The sequence below is a fragment of the Bos mutus genome, chromosome X, assembly GCF_027580195.1.
Source record: "Bos mutus isolate GX-2022 chromosome X, NWIPB_WYAK_1.1, whole genome shotgun sequence".
Taxonomy (NCBI): Eukaryota; Metazoa; Chordata; class Mammalia; order Artiodactyla; family Bovidae; genus Bos; species Bos mutus.
This window is the reverse complement of record NC_091646.1, coordinates 60,290,448-60,312,247: the sequence shown is the minus strand read 5'-3', so window position 1 is coordinate 60,312,247 and position 21,800 is coordinate 60,290,448. Positions and strand designations below refer to the sequence as shown.

Below are 21,800 nucleotides of genomic sequence, written 5' to 3'. Positions count from 1 at the left end.
CCATGCTCAGTTTTTTCAGTCGTGTCTGACTCTGGGAGCCTATGACCTGTAGCCCACCAGCCTCCTTTATCTAGGGAATTTTTCAGGCAAGAATACTGGAGTTGATTCCCATGCCCTCCTCTAGAGGATCTTCCCAATGCAGGGATCGAACCCACGTCTCCTGCATCTCCTGCATTGCAGATTTTTTTTTTTTTTTGCAGCTGAGCCACTGGGGAAGTCCTTTCTGATCTTAGTAGCAAATTTTTTTTTCCTGATATTAGTAGCAATAGCTCTACTTCTTAGCAACTGGTCTATATTTGTTGTTTAGACAATGTGAATCATACAACTGATGGTATTTCCTTCTTTGCATTGAAAGTTAAAAATTTCAGAATCTAATTTCTAGTTCATGTTTGCACATGTGAAGAAGTCTTCAGACATTAATTTTTAATGCTAACTGCATTCATTCTTTTTGAAGTCACTGCTGTCTCTATTTCCAGAGCCATAAACTCTTTCCAAGCTTCACAGAGTCAGTATGTATAGTCACTACAACTATGGCATCTACAGTTAGATTGTCTGAGTTTGAATCTATTTTCTGTCACTTACTATGTGAACATGAGCAAGGTATTTCCTTACTCTGTACCTCAGTTTCTGCATTTATTGAGTGAACATATAGTACTTAACTCCTAGTTTTTATGAGTATTATTAATATATTGAAGTAATATATGTAAGGTGCTTAGAACAGAGCCTGAAACTCAGTACCACCATGTTGTGTAATTCAGAGGATACCATTTACATAGAAGGCTGTATTGCCTCTTAGATTTGGACAGTATGGTGGCTCCGCTGATACATAGTGAGTGTCATATACATATTAGACAGTTATTGTTATCACATGCTACTAAGGCAAGGTTTTATTGGAAAACATAGAATTTCACCTATTTTGCTGTCTCTGTTTCCACAGAGGAAGGTGGATGTGTAAAAACTTGGCTTTCTAAAATATTCATACATCTAAATAGAGCCAGCTGTAATCCATTTTTGTTTGTTTTCTGCTAGGTGAGTGACATGTTAGCAGCATGTGATATCCAAGTATTATATGTAAATATGCTAGGTAAGCCATTTCATCAGACTTGTTTTTCTAACTTTAGACAGCAAATACAGTATAAGGAAACTTTTCATTTGATATTTACCCACAAACTTTCTTAAGGGTTTTAAATGATTCTAATGAAAGGGTTGTATGGAATTAGGGTTAACATTTCAGATTCTTTGTTTTAAACTCTCGTTTCAAATTGAGAAGATGTTTAAAAGTTTAAAGTCAAATAAGCATATACTTCCAACTTGCATCTACCACCACCATCAATACTACCTTCTTTAATTTGCCTTCTTTAAACTAAAAAACTGCCTGACAATAATCATCTCAAATGACAGAAACATGAGAATGCAGAAGAAGATTTGGAGGTTTTTTTTAAAAAATCATGAATGCCAAGATATTAAAATAAAAATAAATATACATATTATTAATTTTAGTGATATAATAGTTCCACTTCAGATGAAAGTGGATTTTAGAGAACAGAATTTTCTGTTTAGAAGACAGAATAGATCTAGTGACTGGTCTCACAGGTTTGCAGGCAAACACACAAGTCTCATAATTTCCAAAAGATATTCCATTTTTTAGAAAGCAGAGAAGGAAAAGTTATAGTAGAAGGGATAATTGTACTCTCATCCCTTTGTATTGATAGGGTAATCTAAAAGTATTGCAAAGGGAGGGGCAAAGGACCATTCGGCTTTACTTTCAGTAAAAATGAACTTTTAATTGGTTGAATGTGAGCTGCTATCTTCAATTTGTTCCTGGCTCATAAATATTAGAACAGTTCCTCTGTCTACCTTTTTCAAGATCAGAAGTCAACAATTGGCTACCTCACTTTTTCAGTCAAATTGCCAATTTTTTTCTCCATAAATCTCAAGACCCTCCCACATTGTCTACTCCACTTTCAATAAAAAGAAAAACCAATAAAGAAGCCAAAATAAAGCATTTCAAAACCCAGTTTACCCACAAGTCCAGGGAAACTGCCTAGCTCATTGCTCTAAATCTTAAACTAGGAAACTCTGTGGAAAAATTATTCCATGTAGGAGTTTTGGTCATTGAATATGATTCCTATCCTAAACCCTCAGAGTAGCATATCAACATCCCACGTGCTCAGGTTCAAAAGAAATAAAGTAAATCAAGGAATACCATGATGTCACCATTTACTTCTGCAATATGATGCATTTGTTCCTTCTCCAAATATTTATTGATTATTTATTGCATTCAAAACACTGGTAAGCAGGCTGAGTTCGTGATCTCTATCTCCTAAGAGTAAAAACAGATCTCACACTTAGAGTTAAATAGACAATCTGGTTGACTGTTTATTCAATTTTGCTTAAACTCATTGAAATAAAAAAACGTATAATTGAAGGATGTGTTTTCTTTGAAAAGAAGATCTCAGCATGGGCCACACTGTGTTCCTCTAAAATTAAATGTTGAAGTCCTAACTTGAGGTTCACTATAATATAAACTTACTTGGAGATAGGGTCTTTATCATGCTAAAATGAGGCCACTACAGTTCGCCCCAATTTAATATGACCTGTGTCCTTACAAAAAGGGAAAATTTGGAGACAGGATTATACACAGAAAGAACATTATGTGGATATATAAACAGCCACCTATAAGCCAAAGAGAGAGGCATGGAACAGAACTTTTGCTCACATTCCTCAGGAAGAACCAATCCTGCTGATACCTTGTGCTCTACAACTGTTGATACAGTAAGTTGTTGTTTAAGCCACCCAGTTTATGGTACTTTGTTACAGAAGCCTGAGTAAACTAATAAAATCAGTTCAACAGTTCATAATTATGCAGAAGCCTGTTTTCAACCTATCTAGAAGTATATACACAACGTATATATATTCACACACAAACACATAAATACACCTTGAGGAAACTTAAGGCAGAACTAATTAGCATGCCTCTGAAAATGAACACTCCCATTTTATTTTTTATCAAAAATTAATAATGACTAATACTATAAAGGGATAAAAGCAACTGTATTAAAGAAGTTCAAGAAATGGTTTGTATTATCAATGCTAAATTACTCTGGACAGTTACTGAAGATCTATGTGAATGTCAAAATCAGCATTATGAAAAATAAATTAAATGGAAAAATGCTACAACAGACCCAGGCGCTGGCTGTTTTGGGAATCGCATTCTCAAGGCTATGTTATTCTCTGGCCCACGTGTAATCCATGCATGGTGGCATGGAATTTTTTAACAGCAAAATTCCAGTCAGCCAAGTGTGTAATTTGAACCTCAACTGTTCCATAAATGTAAGAAGAGGGGAAAGGGGTACATTTTATATTTAACTGAAAAACATTAATGTTACTATAGATTAAATAACTTCTGAGTTATTCAGGGGAGATTCTTTGAGATAGCACTCAAATTAGAAATTATTTGTTTTGTTTTGTTTTTTTTTTTCAATCACAAGTTAGGTACATTTCTAAAACAATAATGCAAATATCAGGTATATTTATAAAGCAGAAGTGCAAGTACACATATCTATAAAATTAAATATGCCTGCATATACCCATACATGTTATAGGACATTTTATGATTATAATGTTCTTTAACATGTTGAAAGTTTTGAGCTGTGTGTGTGTGTGTGTATGTGTGTGTAAGAAGGTCTTACAATTTCCAATGAAGAAATTCAAGCACTTCAGGGAGGTCACAGTTTATGTTCTTAATCAGTAACCACCAAAATTATTAGTGAACCTTTGAGATGAAGGGCTGGGAAGAAGTTCAGAATGGGTTGAAAGCAATTTAGGATGGTAGGACGAGGTTGATGACATATTATTTATGAAAGAAAATTCCTTAAAGGGACAATATAGGTCAAAGGATACTGAGCAATTGGTGAATTCCAGATAATCTATCACTCAGCAGTCAGAATACATATTGACTTTTCCTGCTTCTTTCTAGGTACACCCCTGCAAAAAGCATCAGGAAGAATATGTTGGAATTGGTTTATCTGACATATTGGTACTGAGTAGGAAGGATGGCAAATAATTTAAGTAGTTTAGAGTTGTTTAGAATTTTCTGGACTTCAGTCTTAAGCTGAAGTCTCATTGCAATATTGCCGTCTGAAAAATTTTCTCACAAATACATTTCTAGCCTAGACAAGAAACTTAATAACTGTGGATGTATTTATCTGTACTTGGAATTTTCTGTACCTTACTTAGTTGCAGTAACAAGTTAATATTTTCTTCTTATAATAATATTATATCTGTCATATGTTGAGTACCAGGTAATATTATAAACTTCATATTTAATCTTAAAAAAAAAAAAAACCTCTGCAAGGTAGGTGATATTGTTTTCATTTTACAAAGATCCTGTGGGTATAAGGGTAAAAGTATATGATATATTTTGGATTCAAACCCAATCAGGTTGAATTCAATGCTATGCTATTTCATTTACAGTATAAGTGGTTGGATTTGAATTTGTGACCTATTTTTTAAAATGTGCCCTGCTTTATTTCTTTTAACAATTTATATATATATATAATATATAAAATATATAAATATATATAAATATAATATATATATTATATATATATTATATATATTATATATATAAATAAAATATATAAATATATATATAAAATATATATATATATATATAAAAATATATATATATATATATATAGTCCTTTCCAAAATTCTGTGTTTCAGCAGGCTTTACTGACACATAATTTTTCCTTTGGATTATTAAATGGAGTATATATTGTCAACATAAGTTAGGGGACATTAGCCATCCATTTAAGAAACTCAAATGTCTTCCTTCCCAGCTTTTTCCTGGTCCTAGGTCCTCAGCACGCCTCACCCACACCCAATGGATCACTTCTGATCCCTAATATCTCCAAGGCTCAGAGAGACTGCAGTGTGTCTTTGTGGGACATCCACAAGGGGCAAAGGTCTGTTGTGCACCAGTTGATGCAGACCTGACCCTAGTCTCCCCACAGCTCTGTTAAGGAGCCACCATAGCCTCTCAGGATGCCCTGGATGATGACAGCACCGAGCTAGGTGGCTGCTGCAGGTCACTTGGGGCACTGCTGGGTGGTGGAGCCTTCCTGGGGGCATATAGATTAACTTCAAACTGCCTGGCTATGCCCAGTAGTGCCTCTATAGGACATCATGCATGGCACCAAGTGCACTCTAGAGTTCCAGGCAATTGCTGGCAGTCACTATGATGTTATTTGTCAATCTGGAGATCCTTATCACAATGCTTTATACAAAGTGAAGAAACAGCCTTCTAAAATGGGACATACAAATTTTGAATCAAGGATGAACATTCTGCTTTCACACATAAAAACGTGTATTTTGATTTTGAAGTCAGAAAACACCCACCTTTGTTTCCTAGTGATAGCTGAGTCAGTGCTCTCAGCCAGATGGAATCTGCCTCTGTTTCAACTCAAGAAACTTTAAAGTCTGTCATTGACTTTCAGACTTATTTCCTTTTGAGAGAAGTTCAAGGCCTAAGCCAACCAAGGATCTAAATGGCCTTGGATTGTAGAGGCCTGCATTCTTGCTGGTAATTAGCATAGGGCAGGTATTTCTTCTGAAAAGTTTTTTCTCAGATAAAAGAACTACTAGTATTGGAGAAGGCGATGGCACCCCACTCCAGTACTCTTGCCTGGAAAATCCCATGGACAGAGGAGCCTGGTGTGCTGCAGTCCATGGGGTCGTGAAGAGTTGGACATGACTGAGCGACTTCCCTTTTACTTTTCACGTTCATGCATTGGAGAAGGAAATGGCAACCCACTCCAGTATTCTTGCCTGGAGAATCCCAGGGACGAGGGAGCCTGGTGGGCTGCCATCTATGGGGTCACACAGAGTTGACACAACTGAAGTGACTTAGCAGCAGCAGTGTTGGATCATAACTAGTTTTTAAGAATTGATGCACCCTAACCAATGGAATGTTGCTGATCTTTAATTTTAGGTATGGAAGAACTTACTACTGGCAAATTTTTTATTTTTTTAATTTAAATTTATTTATTTTAATTAGAGGCTAATTACTTTACAATATTGTATTGGTTTTGCCAAACATCAACATGAATCTGCCACGGGTATACACATGTTCCCAATCCTGAACCCCCTTCCCACCTCCCCATACCATCCCTCTGGCTGATCCCAGTGCACCAGACCAAAGCATCCTGTATCCTGCATCGAACCTGGACTGGCGATTTATTTCTTATATGATATTATACATGTTTCAATGCCATTCTCCCAAATCATTACCCCCTCCCTCTCCCACAGAGTCCAAAAGACTGTTCTATACATCTGTGTCTCTTTTGCTGTCTCGCATACAGGGTTATCGTTACCATCTTTCTAAATTCCATATATATGCGTTAGTATACTGTATTGGTGTTTTTCTTTCTGGCTTACTTCACTCTGTGTAATCGGCTCCAGTTTCATCCACCTCACTAGAACTGATTTAAATGTATTATTTTTAATGGCTGAGTAATACTCCATTATGTATATGAACCACAGCTTTCTTATCCATTCATCTGCTGATGGACATCTAGGTTGCTTCCATGTCCTGGCTATTATAAACAGTGCTGTGATGAACATCGGGGTACACATGTCTCTTTCAATTCTGGTTTCCTCAGTGTGTATGCCCAGCAGTGGGATAGCTGGGTCATATGGCAGTTCTATTTCCAGTTTTTTTAAGGAATCTCCACACTGTTCTCCATAGTGGCTGTATTAGTTTGCATTCCCATCAACAGTGAAAGAGGGTTCCCTTTTCTCCACACCCTCTCCAGCATTTATTTTTTCTAGACCTTTGGATAGCAGCCATTCTGACTGGCGTGAAATGGTACCTCATTGAGGTTTTGATTTGCATTTCTCTGACAATGAGTGATGTTGAGCATCTTTTCATGTGTTTGTTAGCCATCTATATGTCTTCTTTGCAGAAATGTCTATTTAGTTCTTTGGCCCATTTTTTGATTGGGTCGTTTATTTTTCTGGAATTGAGCTGCAGCAGTTGCTTGTATATTTTTGAGATTAGTTGTTTGTCAGTTGCTTCATTTCCTATTATTTTCTCCCATTCTGAAGGCTGTCTTTTCAACTTGCTTATAGTTTCCTTTGTTGTGCAGAAGCTTTTAAGTTTCATTAGGTCCCATTTATTAATTTTTGCTTTTTCCCCCCAGTATTCTGGGAGGTGGGTCATAGAGGATCCTGCTGTGATGTATGTCGGAGAGTGTTTTGCCTATGTTCTCCTCTAGGAGTTTTATAGTTTCTGGTCTTACGTTTAGATCTTTAATCCATTTTGAGTTTATTTTTGTGTATGGTGTTAGAAAGTGGTCTAGTTTCATTCTTTTACAAGTGGTTGACCAGATTTCCCAGCACCACTTGTTAAAGAGATTGTCTTTAATCCATTGTATATTCTTGCCTCCTTTGTCAAAGATAAGGTGTCCATATATGCGTGGATTTATCTCTGGGCTTTCTATTTTGTTTCATTTGTCTATATTTCTGTCTTTGTGCCAGTACCATACTGTCTTGAAAACTGTGGCTTTGTAGTAGAGCCCGAAGTCAGGTAGGTTGATTCCTCCAGTTCCATTCTTCTTTCTCAAGATCGCTTTGGCTATTCGAGGTTTTTTGTATTTCCATATAAATTGTGAAATTATTTGTTCTAGCTCTGTGAAGAATACTGTTGGTAGCTTGATAGGGATTTCATTGAATCTATAGATTGCTTTGGGTATTATACTCATGTTCACTATATTGATTCTCCCAATCCATAAACATGATATATTTCTCTATCTATTAGTGTCCTCTTTGATTTCTTTCACCAGATTTTTATAGTTTTCTATATATAGGTCTTTTGTTTCTTTAGGTAGATATATTCCTAAGTATTTTATTCTTTTCGTTGCAATGGTGAATAAGATTTTTTCCCTTAATTTCTCTTTCTATTTTCTCATTAGTGTATAGGAATGCAAGGGATTTCTGTGTGTTGATTTTATATCCTGCAACTTTACTATATTCATTCATTAGCTCTAGTAATTTTCTGGTGGAGTCTTTACGTTTTTCTATGTAGAGGATCATGTCATCTGCAAACAGTGAGAGTTTTACTTCTTTTCCAATTTGGGCTCCTTTTATTTCTTTTTCTGCTCTGATTTTTGTGGCCAAAACTTCCAAAACTATGTTGAATAGTAGTGGTGAAAGTGGGCACCCTTGTCTTGTTCCTGACTTTAGGGGAAATGCTTTCGTTTTTAAAAACCTTATTCATAAACTTGTTTGTGGGGGATGCACAGTGTATAGCCTCAAACTTTAAAAAGGACACTTTAAATTTACACAGGTGAAAAAATCTTCGGAACTTATTTTGGGCTATTCATAAATTCAACACCAAAGATTTACTTTTTCCTTGGTTGTTTATATCTATTCTTCCGTACACTAAACTTTGGTATTTTTATTCCTTTTAGCCATTTAAAAGTACTTTACTTATAGTTTGTGCATATTTTTAAAACCTTAGATTTAATGTCTAAATGTATTGTGAAGGAAGATAATTGACTTTTAACTGTTTATAAGAAATAAAACTTTGTTTTTAAGGAAACTGAATCTGACTAATTATATTCTTTTTTCCCCCAATACTTTTCATAAAAAGTTTATTTTATGATTTTATTTTTATATATATTCATGTAAATGCAAAGCTTTTGGGACACACACAAACTCACACACCCCTGAAGACACACGGCTCTATTTGATATTTGGCAGATATCATATTATTTTTTCAAATGTTTTTATGACTAAAACACATCTTTCCTAGTATGCGATCCCATGTGAATTTTAATATTATTTTTTTATTGAGAATTCTATTTTTTTTTCAGATGCCTTGAACTTGCTTTTTTATTTATTATTATTATTATTATTTACTTTACAATATTTTATTGGTTTTGCTATACATCAATATGCATCCGCCATGGGTGTACACATGTTCCCTGTCCTGAACCCCCCTCCCACCTCCCTCCCCATATCATACCTCTGGGTCATCCCAGTGCACCAGCCCCAAGCTTCCTGTATCCTGCATCCAACCTGGATTGGAGATTCATTTCTTATATGATATTATACATGTTTTAATGCCATTCTCCCAAATCATCCCCCCCTCTCCCACAGAGTCCAAAATACTGTTCTATACATCTCTGTGTCTTTTGCTGTCTCACATACAGGGTTGTCGTTACCATATTCCTAAATTCCATATATATATTCTAAACCCAATTCTCCACTGATTAATTTTATGTGGAAAACTGATCACAGAAATGTTATTAAAAAAAAAAAGAAATGTTATTTAATATTGATATAATTTTAAGTTCATATATCATGGTTTATTTCTAACAAGCTTAGAAAATGTCACATTTTTGTTACAGGAGGTCTATTCCATGATTTATAACAAGATATGTTTTTTTAATTCATAAATAATTCTTATCAAACAAAAAAATAGTATGTTTAAATAAAATATTATATTTTATACAAGCCTGAAAATCAGATTGTTATAACAGGTAGAATATTTACAGGATAAAATTTAAGACACTTCAGTGGGGGAAAAATGAATGAAAAATTTTTTACTGAGTTATCCGCACACATCACATTTTCAGTATTTTTACCAAGAAAGAGGTGATCCATTTCATTTTAACATTGTAATTGACTGGTTCTTGCTCTTATGTGAATTTCATGTCTTTAAGTAATTCCAGTTAAAATCCATAGCTGTAATGTGATATTAGTATGGTGAAAGTGTCATACACTTTATCTTCAAGGGTGTGATGCACTGAGAAGTTAGTTTCTTTGTATTTTTTCTTTTCTTTTTTTGTCTTACACGTGGAATTTCTACAGTCTCTAGTTAGCAGCCCTAAGATGATCTAAAATTTTAGACTATTGTGTGTGATTTTTATTTGATAATCCGTACTGACACTAATATATTTAATGAGTATTAAATAATGCATATTTTGTACTATAGGGTTTGCACTATGTCTGCATTTTGAAACATATAGATAGAAATGATTGAAAAAAGACTTTGTTCCAAGTATTATGGAATAGAATATGAGATGATGTAAAATTCCATAGGTGTTTAAAGCTTTTCTCATGTTAAAAATAATTTGCAACTGCTTTTGTCCTGCTTCTTTCCCTCACCCTAAAGTGCTGAGTAATGACTGTCATATTTTAGAAACTTTGATATGTGTACTATAGAACACTGATGGGATAGCACCTACCACTACCAACTAGAAGTTAATTCTAAATTAAAAGCATGTACACTTTAGCATGTAAGAGCAAAACAAAATCAAGTTTTCTGGCTTCTTATTTTCTAATGCCACAGTGTATCAAGGAGTGAAAATGTTTTCAAAATTTAATTCTAAAATTTTGAGGACAAAATTACTTTTCCTTAAACAATATTATTCAATGAATTCAGTTCAGTTCAGTTGATCAGTCATGTCCAACTCTTTGTGACCCCACGGACTGCAGCATGCCAGGCTTCCCTGTCCATCACCAAATCCTGGAGCTTGCTCAAATTCATGTCCATTAAGTCAGTGATACTATCCAATCATCTCATCCTCCATCATCCCCTTTTCCTCCTGCCTTCAATCTTTCCCAGCATGATGGTATTTTCCAGTGAGTCAGTTGTTTGCATCAGGTGGCCAAAGTATTGGAGCTTCAGCTTCAGCATCAGTCATTCCAATTAATATTCAGGACTGATTTTCTTTAGGATGGACTGGTTGGATCTCCTTGCAGTCCAAGGGACTCTCAATAGTCTTCTGCAACACCACAGTTCAAAAGCATCAATTATTTGATGCTCAGCTTTCTTTATGGTTCAAATCTCACATCCATACATGAAAACTGTAAAAACCATAGCTTTGACTTGATGGACCTTTGTTGGCAAAGTAATGTCTCTGCTTTGTAATATGTAGTCTAGGTCGGTCTAAGTTTTTCTTCCAAGGGAAGTGTCTTTTAATTTCATGGCTGCAGTCACTATCTGCAGTGATTTTGGAGCCTAAGAAAATAAATATCTGTCACTGTTACCATTATTTTCCCATCTATTTGCAAAGAAGTGATGCAACTTGATGCCATGATCTTTGTTTTTTGAATGTTGAGTTTGCAGCCAACTTTTTCACTCTCCTTTCAATTTCATCAAGAGGCTTTTTAGTTCCTCTTCACTTTCTGCCATAAGGGTGATGTCATCTGCATATCTGAGGTTACTGATATTTCTCCCAGCAATCATAATTCCAGCTTGTGCTTCTTCTAGCCCAGCATTTCTCAAGATGCACTCTGTATATAAGTTAAATAAGCAGGGTGACAATATGGAGGCTTGACGTACTCCTTCTCTGAATTAAAAATTTGTGCAGATTTATCTATTGGGGATCTTGTATTGAAGTTTCCTGCAATTTTACAAATGTCCCTATATATTTAGATTTCAAATTTTTAAATACTGTTAACAGATTAATAAGCATGTTGTTTTAATTGTTGTTGTCGCCCAGTAGTGTCTGACTCTTTGCAGCTCCATGGACTGCAGCATGCCAAGTTTCCCTGTCCATCACAATTCCCCGGAGTTTGCCCAAGTTCATGTTTATCACATTAGTGATGCCATTCAGCCATCTCATCCTCTGATGCCCTCTTCTCCTTCTGCCCTCAATCTTTCCCAGCATCATGGACTTTCTATTGAGTCCTCTGTTCACATAAGATGACCAAAATATTGGCGCTTCAGCTTCAGCATCAGTCCTTCCAGTCAATATTCAAGGTTCATCTCCCTTAAGACTGACTGGTATGATTTCCTTGCTGCCCAAGGGACTTTCAGGAGTCTTCTCCAGCACCATAGTTCAAAGGCATTGATTCTTTGGTGTTCTGCCTTCTTTACAGTCCAGCTCTCACAACCATATGTGGCTACTGTGAAGACTACAGCTTTGACTATACAGACCTTTGTTGGCAGAGTAATGTCTCTTCTTTACAACACACTGTCTAAATTTGTCATCATGTTTTTGCCAAAAACCAATCATCTTCCAATTTCATGGCTTGAGTCACTGTCCACAATGATCTTGGAAACCAGGAAGAGGAAATCTGTCACTACTTCCATGTTTTCCCCCTCCACTTGCCATGCATTAATGGAGCCAGATGCCATGATCTTAGCTTTTTAATATTTAGTCTTAAGCCAGTTCCTTCACTCTCTTCCTTCACCCTCATCAAGTGGCTCTTTAGTTTCTCTTTGCTTTCTGCCATTAGAGGGATATCATCTACATATCTGTGGTTGTTGATGTTTCTCCTGCTTATATTGATTCTAGTTTGTAACTCATCCAGACCAGAATGTCTCATGACGTGCTCAGCCTATAGGTTAAACAAGCAGGGTGACAACAGACAGCCCTGTCTTACTCCTTTCTCTATCTTGAATCAATCAGTTGTTCCATACAGGGTCCTAGCTGTTGCTTTTTTCACCCACATACAGGTTTCTCAGAAGACAATTAAAATGGCCTGGTAATCCCATCTCTGTAAGAGCTTTCCACAGTTTGTCATGATCCACATAGTCAAAAATTTTAGCTTAGTTGATGAAACAGAGATAGATGTTTTTCTGAAATTCCCTTGATTTCTGAAATTTCCTTGATTTCCCCAGTGAAAGCTAGCAACTTGATCTCTAATTCCTCTTTCTTTCCTAAACCCAACCTGGATGTTTGGAAGTTCTTGATTTGCATTATGCTGAAGCTTATCATGCAAAATTTTAAGCAAAATTTTACGCACAACCTTACTAGCATCTGAGATGCTAATAAGCATGAGCATATGTTAAATGTCCTTCTCTGGTTGCCTGTCTGCTCTATTGTGTTCAGTTATTTAAACCATACTTAAGTACAGTCGGGTATCATAGGTATGTTGACTTTGGCATAGATGATATAGTTATTTAATCAGTGCTTATCAAAATGTCAAGATATTAGCCTATTACCACAAATAACTTGTAATGAAATTACTGAGATATATTGGGTTGATCAAAAGATTCATTTGGGTTGTGTATAGCATTTTATGGGAAAACCCAAACAAACTTTTAAGCCACCACAACAGTAAATTTTTTCAAATTATCACTGTTCAGTTCAGTTCAGTCATTTCCAACTCTTTGCAATTCTATGGACTGCAATGCCATCCAACCATCTCATCCTCTGTCATCCCCCTTTCAGTCTTTCCCAGCATAAGGGTCATTTCAAACGAGTCAATTCTTCATATCAGGTGGCCAAAGTATTGGGGCTTCAGCTTCAGCATCAGTAGCTCCAATGAATATTTAGGACTGATTCCCTTTAAGATTGACTGGTTGGATCTCCTTGCAGTCCTAGGGACTCTCAAGAGCCTTTTCCAACACCACAGTTTAAAAGCATCAATTATTCGGTGCTCAACTTTTTTATGGTCCAACTGTCACATTCATACATGACTACAGGAAAAACCATAGCTTTGACTAGAAGGACCTTCATTGGCAAAATAATGCTTTCTTTAAAAAAAAAAAGTATTAAAAAGTAAATCTTTTTAATAAGGTGTCTAGGTTGGTCATAGTTTTTCTCCCAAGGAGTGAGTGTCTTTCAATTTCATGGCTGAAGTCACCATCTGCAGTGATTTTGGAGCCCCCAAAAATAAAGTCTATCACTGTTTCCATTGTTTCCCCATCTATTTGTCATGAAGTGATGAGACTAGATGCCATGATCTTTGTTTTTTGAATGTTGAGTTTGAAGCCAACTTTTTCACTCTCCTCTTTCACTTTCATCAAGAGGCTTCTTTGCTTTCTGCCATAAAGGTGGTATCATCTGCATATCTGAGGCTATTGACAATTCTCCCAGCAATCTTGATTTCAGCTTATGCTTCACCTAGCCAGCATTTCTCATATTGTTCTATGCATATAAGTTAAATAAACAGGATGACAATATACAGCTTTGACATACTCCTTTCCCAAATTGGAACCAGTCCATTGTTCCATATCTGGTTCTAACTGTTGCTTTTTGACCTGCATACAGATTTATCAGGAGTCAGGCAAGGTGATCTGGTATTCCCATCTCTTGAAGAATTTTCCACAGTTTGTTGTGACCCACACAGTCAAAGGCTTTGGCATAGTTAATAAAGCAGAAGTAGATGTTTTTTCTGGAATTCTCTTGTTTTTTCAATGATCCAGTGGATGCTGGCAATTTGATCTCTGGTTCCACTGACTTTTCTAAATCCAGCTTGAACATCTGGAATTTCACAGTTCACGTGTTGTTGAAGCTTCATGTGGATGATTTTGAGCATCATTTTGCTAGTGTGTCAAATGAGTGTGATTGTGTGGTAGTTTGAACATTCTTTGGCATTACCTTTCTTTGGAATTGAAATTAAAACTGACTTTTTTAAGTCCTGTGGACACTGCTGAGTTTTCCAAAATTGCTGGCATATTTAGTACAGCACTTATTATCACTGTTAATTTGTTATTAAAAATAGTACAGACATACTACATCCAGCTTGTATCTAGCTGGTTAAAGTTTGGTAGCTGTCTATATTCAGTTGGGTATGTATCTATAAAGCAGAGAATATCTATTCAGACATTGAAAAAAAAAAAAAAAAAAGCCTCCAGAGTCTTGACTGTTTTTTTTCTTTTATCAGTTTTGCAAAGACTGTACTAGGAGTGGCCCAAAAAAGCTTCCATTCTGGTCCCAGAAGAAACTTTCCTTACTGACATTACAAAGACTCTACTAAGAGTGGCCCAAAAAAGCCTCCATTCCAGTCCCAGAAGAAACTTTCCCTACTGAAATCAGATTACTGGAAACCTACCCAGCTGGGTAATTTTGAAGAATGATAGGCCAATCCTAGTTCTCAATAGGCTACTAAGTCTTTCTCAGCAACTGCTCCAGATGTCTTCTGGAACAATGTGGTTACCTCAAATGTAGGCATAAAAAGTTTCCAGAAGAAGATATTTGTGTATAAACTCCATTTTAACCAACATCGAGGTATTACTCTAAGGAACAAATATCCCATCTTGTTTCAGGAGAAGAAAGTCAGTGAGAGGTTATTTCAGAAAGTTATTCATAAGGGCCCTTTGGTGATATTAGTTTAACTTAAAGGAGAAATCAAAGTTGACAAGGTCAACTCTCTCCTCCTCTTAAGACAAAACTTCAAGGGACTCAGTTTTCTTCAGAAATAGGTCTTTTTAGTTTCCTTTCTTTCCTATTTATGAGAACTAAGAGGGTTTCTGGGAAAGAAGTGGCTCCCTTGTCATCTCTCTTTATAACAAACTTAGAGCTTATAAATGACCCTTCCAAAAGGCTGGGGGCCTGCTTGCTGGAAGCCTTAACTCTCACTGGTACACTCTTCAAGCCATAAATAAATAGGAGACCAATGTTTCAAGTCTGTAGTGGGCCTGGCAGAACAAACTGACCAGCATTCCCAGCCTGGGCCCCAGCTGTTTAGATATACATTTTTAACCTGACATTTTCTGTACAAACCAAACTTTCCTATACAACTGTTTTCGTGCCTAATACCCACTCATGTGCTGATCTGATTTCAGCTAACAAAACTGCCTTTATTAAAGATCAATGTAAAAAAAAAAAAAGAATCATTTGGAAAATTTTGCAACTCAAGTGAAAATCACCATTATAGGATCTGTTTATTGCAACACTCTGTGATCCTAATATAAGGATCCATTATCTGACTTAGGAGAACCCAGGAGACATTTCCTTGCTTTTAATGAGTGGTATGACTCCTTGTATTGAGTGTAGTAACTATAATAGCCTTCGACATTTCCATTTATGTATGTTCTTGTTGCTGGAAATATCAGAGCTAAATTAAATGAAAAACTGCCACAAATTTCCATTCTTCTTTATGTTTGCAGTCTCTTAAGTTTAATCTTAAACTTTCATTATAATATATGATATCATTATTGCAAATCATTTCAAACTTTTTATGAAATTTTAAAGTAGAAAAAAAAGAAATATTAAAGTAGATAAGGATATAAATTATGTGAGTGAATGAAAGTTGCTTAGTCATGTCTGACTCTTTGCAACCCAAAAGACTGTATCCCACCAGGCTCCTTTGTCCATGGAATTCTCCAGGCAAGAACAGTGGAGTGAGTTGCCATTTCCTTCTCCAGGGGATCTTCCCGACCCATGATGGAACCCAGGTCTCCAGCATTGTAGGACAACTTTTACGAAAATGTGTATACATCTTCCCAAAATGAACCGCTTTTTAACAGTGGTGTTGGAGAAGACTCTTGAGAGTCCCTTGAACTGCAAGGAGATCAAACCAGTCAAGCCTAAAGGAAATCAGTCCTGAATATTCAATGGAAGAACTGATAATGGAGCTCCAATACTTTGGCCACCTGATGTGAAGAACTGACTCATTGGAAAAGACCCTGATGCTGGGAAAGATTGAAGACAGGAGAAGAAGGGGAGAACAGAGGGTGAGATGGTTGGATAACATCACTGACTTGATGGACATGAGTTTGAGCAACCTCTGGAAGTTGGCGATGGACAGGGAAACCTGGCATGCCGCAGTCCATGGGATAGCAAAGAGTCAGTCATGACTGAGTCATGGTGAATGGAACTGAACCAGAGGGCTAAGACCCAGGTCCACACAACAGTTCACAGACACAAACCTCTTCCACCAGGAAGCCTGTACAAGCCACTGTACCAGACTCATTCACCAGGGGCAGACACCAGAAGCAAGGAAACTATGATCCTATGACTTGCAGAACTGAGTCCACAAATACACATCAGAAACTACCTTGGGATCCACTTGTCCCTGTCCCTCGGGTGACAAGAGAGGAGTATACTGCTAAGACATATAAGACATCCCCTACAAAGTGCCACTTCTCCAAAGCCAAGAAATGTAACTAAACTACTGTATATATAAAAATACAAAAAGAAATTTGATTGAGATAACAAAGAAATATGTTCCAGACAAAGGAACAAGATAAAACCCCAGAAGAAAAACTAAGTGAAGTGAAACTCAGCAATCTACTTGATAGGGTTCTGAGTAATAATCACGAAGATGATCTAAGAATTAGGGAAAAGAATGGATGCATAATGAAATGTTACAAGAAGTTTTTAACTAAAAGTTAGGAAATATAAACCAAACAGTTTTGAAGAATACAATAACTAAAATGAAAAATACACTAGAGGGGGATTCAACAGCAGAATAAATGATGCAGAAGAAGGAATCAGTCAGCTGGAAGACACAGCGGTGGAAATCACTGCCATAGAACAGAATAAAGGAAAAAAAATAATGAGGACAGTTTAAAAGGTATCTGAGACAATGTCAAATGCACAAAAATTTACATTATAGGGGTCACATAAGGAGAAAAAAGTGAAGACAGGCCTGAGGAAAATATTTAAAAATACAATAGCTGAAAACTTCTCTAACATAGAAAAGGAAACAAGCACCCAAGTTCAAGAAGTGCAGTGTCTCATATAAGATTAACTCAAGGAGAGACACACTAAGGTGAATAGTAATCAAAATTGATAAAAATTAAAGACAAAGAAAAATAACAAAAAGGAATAAGGGAAAACCTGCAAATAACATACAAGGAAATTGCCATAAGATTATCTGCTATTTTTCAGCAGAAACACTGCAGTCCAGAAGTGGCAAAATATGTTGAAACTGATGAGAGGGAAAATCTTCAACAAGGGTGTTTTACTCAGAAAGGGTCTCATTCAGATTTGATGGAGAAATCAAAAACTTTACATACAGGTAGACAAAAATTAAAATAATTCAACATCACCAAACCAGATTGATGACAAAAGCCAAAGTGACTACTCTAAGCAGAAAAGGAGAGGCGACAACTAGTAACAACAAAAGTTAAGGGTGGAAAATCTCACCAGTAAAGGCAAATATACAGTAAAGGTAAGAAAGAATTCACACACAAATATGATATCAAAACCAGTAATCCTTAGAGGAGAGAACAAGTGCATAATGTTTGAAATGCATTTGAAATTGAGATGAGCAACTTAAAGCAATTATGTGTACAAATAGACTGACATATGGAAACCTCAAGGTGACAGCAAACAGAAATCTGTAAGAGATATACACACAGAAAGAAAAAAAGAGCAAATTCAACCCTCCTGAAATTCAACACAGCTGAAAGAACGAATAACCCCTGTGAAAAAGAGTGCAGGCAGTGAAATGAAACAACTGCACATAAACCCCATAATGCAGAGGGTGAGCACGGGGAGCCAAAACAAGTCCACACTAGTCCCGCGACACATAAACCACACCAGGAAGCTAAAACAAGAGTACACAAGCCCTGTAATGCAGAGGGTGGACCTCAGGAACTGATAGTCAAGTGTACACAGCCCTGCGATACAGAAGGTGAGTTTAGGGGGCTAAGGGAAGCCCACACAAGTCACTGCGAGGCAGAAGGACCCACACAAGCACTTACCTAGCAAGTTTTGGCCAGCAGCACAGGGCAAAACAGGGAAACAGAAGCACTGGCAATGATCCCAGGGACAAGTAGGGACCTGGCAGCCCTGCAGTTATGCTGAGAGAGTCACTTTGAAGCAGCTGGGGAAATAGGTGCGCCTAACACCATGAAAGCTAGAACGACTGCCAAAAGGCATACTGAACCCATAGACACTCCAAAAGCTACTACTGGACTCTGCACTGCCCTTCAGAGTGATGAGATCCAGCTCCATCAACCAGAACACAAGCACAAGCTCCGCCAACCAGGAAAACATCACAGGACTCTAACCCAACCCCATCCACAGAGGCAGACTCCACAACCAGGAACTACAACCTGAAAAGCCCTTATTTTATTTTTTTTTTCTTTTTCCTTTTCTTTTTCCTCTTATGAATCACAGTGTTTATTCCCCCAACATATCTCCACCTTCACACTAGTGTTTAGTTGTGTTGTGGGGTTTTCCTCTTTGTTTTTCTTGTTATTAAAAATTTAGATTCTTTCTTTTTGTAAGTCACACTGCTTATTCCCCAACATTTTTCCACCATCATATTAGCATTTTGCGGTTCTGTGCAGTTTTCCTCTTTGTTTTCCTTGTTAAAAAAAAAATCATTCTGGGGGTGGTCCTAAGATGGTGGAATAGGATGGGACGACCACTTTCTCCCCACAAATTCATCAAAAGAATATTTGAATGCTGAATAAATTCCACAAAACAACTTCTGAATGCTGGCAGAGGACATCAGGCACCCAGAAAAACAGCCCATTTTCTTCGAAAGGAGGTAGGAAAAAATATGAAAGATAAAAAGAGAGACAAAAGAGGTAGGGATGGAGATCCATCCTGGGAAGGGAGTCTTAAAAAAGAGAGAAGTTTCCAAATACCAGGAAACACTCTCAATGGCGAGGCTGTGGAGAGCCTTGGAACTTCAGAGGGCAACATACCCGGGAGGAAAAATAAATAAATAATTAAAACCCATAGATTACATGCCCTAATGGTAACTCCCCACTGAGAAGCAGTGCAGACACCTGCACCTGCCACTAACAAGCGGGGGCTGGGCAGGGAGGCATGGGCTGCTTTGCTTGGAGTAAGGACCAGGCTTGAATGCCCCGAGGGCAATCTGAGGAAACTAACTTGAGATAGCCACCCAGACTGTGGGATAGCTATCCCATGAAAGGCCCTAACGTAAGACACCATCAGGCCCGTTCACAGAACAAAGGACTAAGCAGAGCTAGCCCGTTCACAGAACAAAGGACTAAGCAGAGCTAGCCGGCTGGGGACTGGCCCATCCCCCACTGGAGACAGGCAGGCGAGGGCAGCCAGAGCTGGAAGGGGGCAATCAGGGCCCCAGAGAGGGATCATCCACAAAACTGCAAGCAGGATTCATTCTTAACCAAGACTTCTTGGGATTCTGGACAGTCAACATCCACCAGGAGGGTCTCAGCCAGAGATCAGCTTCCCAGAAGAAGCACACGGCAAACCTGAGAAGATGTGCCAGTTGTACACTCAGAAAACCGAGCGGCAGAGATGGGGGAGGTGATAAGTCGCAGCAATTGGGCTCGCCAAGCACCTGGTCACCTGAGCTGCTAGGACCCGGGAAGGGCACAAAACACAGGCCCAACCAAGTCTGTGCCTTTGTGGAGTACCCGAGAACCTGAACCTGAGCAGCTTAGACCTAGGGAGTGTATACAACCCAGGGCTGGCCTCAGGCAGTTCCTGGCAGAACAACCTAGAGCCTAAGCAGTGTAGACAGGTAAAGCACACTCACTGTGAGCGGGGGCAAACCTGGTGCGGCCGAGACATTGAAAGCACACACTGGTGTTATCTGTTTGCAGTGTTCCTCTCTACCCACAGCACAACTGAACAAAGGACCTAAAAAAGTGTCCACCACCGCCCCCTTGTGTCAGGGCAGAAATTAGACACTGAAGAGACCAGGAAACAGAAGAAGCTAAAACAAACAGAGGGAACCACCTTGGAAGTGACAGGTGCAATAGACTAAAACCCTGCAGTTATCACCACTTACATAGGAAGGGGCCTATAGATCTTGAGAAGTATAAGCCAGATCAAGGAAATATCTGAAAATGAACTGACCCCACACTGTCCACAACAACACGAGAGAAAGTACTAGATATATTTTTACTATTATCATTTTTTATTTATTTTTTTATTTTTAAGTTCTCTATTACTCCTTTAATTTTCATTTTTATAACCTACTATTACATTTGCAAAAAGACACTATTTTTTAAAGCAAACTTCATATATATATATATATATATCATAATTTTTAGTGACTTTGTTTTTAATTTAATATTGTATTTTTGAGAATCCAACCTTTATTCTACATTTTTAATCTTTGTTTTTGGTATTTGTTATCAATTTTGTACCTTTAAGAACCCAATCTTCAGTACCCATTTTTACTCGGGAGCGAAATTACTGGCTTGACTGATCTCTCCCCCTTTGGACTCTCCTTTTTCTCCACCACATTGCCTCTATCTCCTCCCTCACCCTTCTCTTCTCTACACAACTCTGTGAATCTCTTTGTGTGTTCCAGACTGTGGAGAACACTTAGGGAACTAATTACTGGCTGGATCTGTCTCTCTCCTTTTGATTGCCCCCCCTTTATCCTCCTGGCCACCTCTATCTCCTTCCTCCCTCTTTTTTTTCCCTGTATACCTCTGTGAACAACTCTGAGTGGTCCAGACTGTGAAGAGTACATAAGGAAGTGATTACTGGCTAGCTTGTTCTCTCCTCATTTGAGTCCCTCTCTTCTCCTCCTGGTCACCTCTATCTACCTCCTCCCTCTTCTCTTCCCCATGTAACTCTGTGAACACCCCCTTGATGTCCCTCACTGTGGAGAAACTTTTCATCTTTAACCTAGATGTTTTATCATTGGTGCTGTATAGATGCAGAAGTCTTGAGGCTACTGTAATAAGACTGAAAACCAGAGGCAGGAGGCTTAAGTACAAATCCTGAGAACATCAGATAACTCTTAACTCCAGGGAACATTAATCGTGAGGAACTCATCAAACGTCTCCATACCTACACTGAAACCAAGCACCAACCAAAGGTCAACAAGTTTCAAAGCAAGACATACGATGCAAATTCTCCAGCAACACAGGAACATAGTCCTGAGTGTCAATATACAGGCTGCCCAAAGTCACACCAAACCCACTGACATCTCATAACTCATTACTGGACACTTCATTGCACTCCAGAGAGAAGAAATCCAGTTACACCCACCAGAACATCGACACAAGCTTCCTTAACCAGGAAACCTTAACAAGCCACCCATCCAACCCCACCCACAGTGAGGAAACTCCACAAAAAAGAACTACACAAACTGCCAGAATACGGAAAGGCCACCCCAAACACCTCAATATAATCAAGATG

At 37.7% G+C, this 21,800-nt stretch overlaps 1 pseudogene; it reads left to right on the top strand.

The window, feature by feature from the left end:
- The first annotated feature begins 2,697 nt into the window (after positions 1-2,697).
- Positions 2,698-21,585, top strand: LOC138986484 (transmembrane emp24 domain-containing protein 7-like; annotated as a pseudogene).
- Positions 21,586-21,800: the final 215 nt, after the last annotated feature.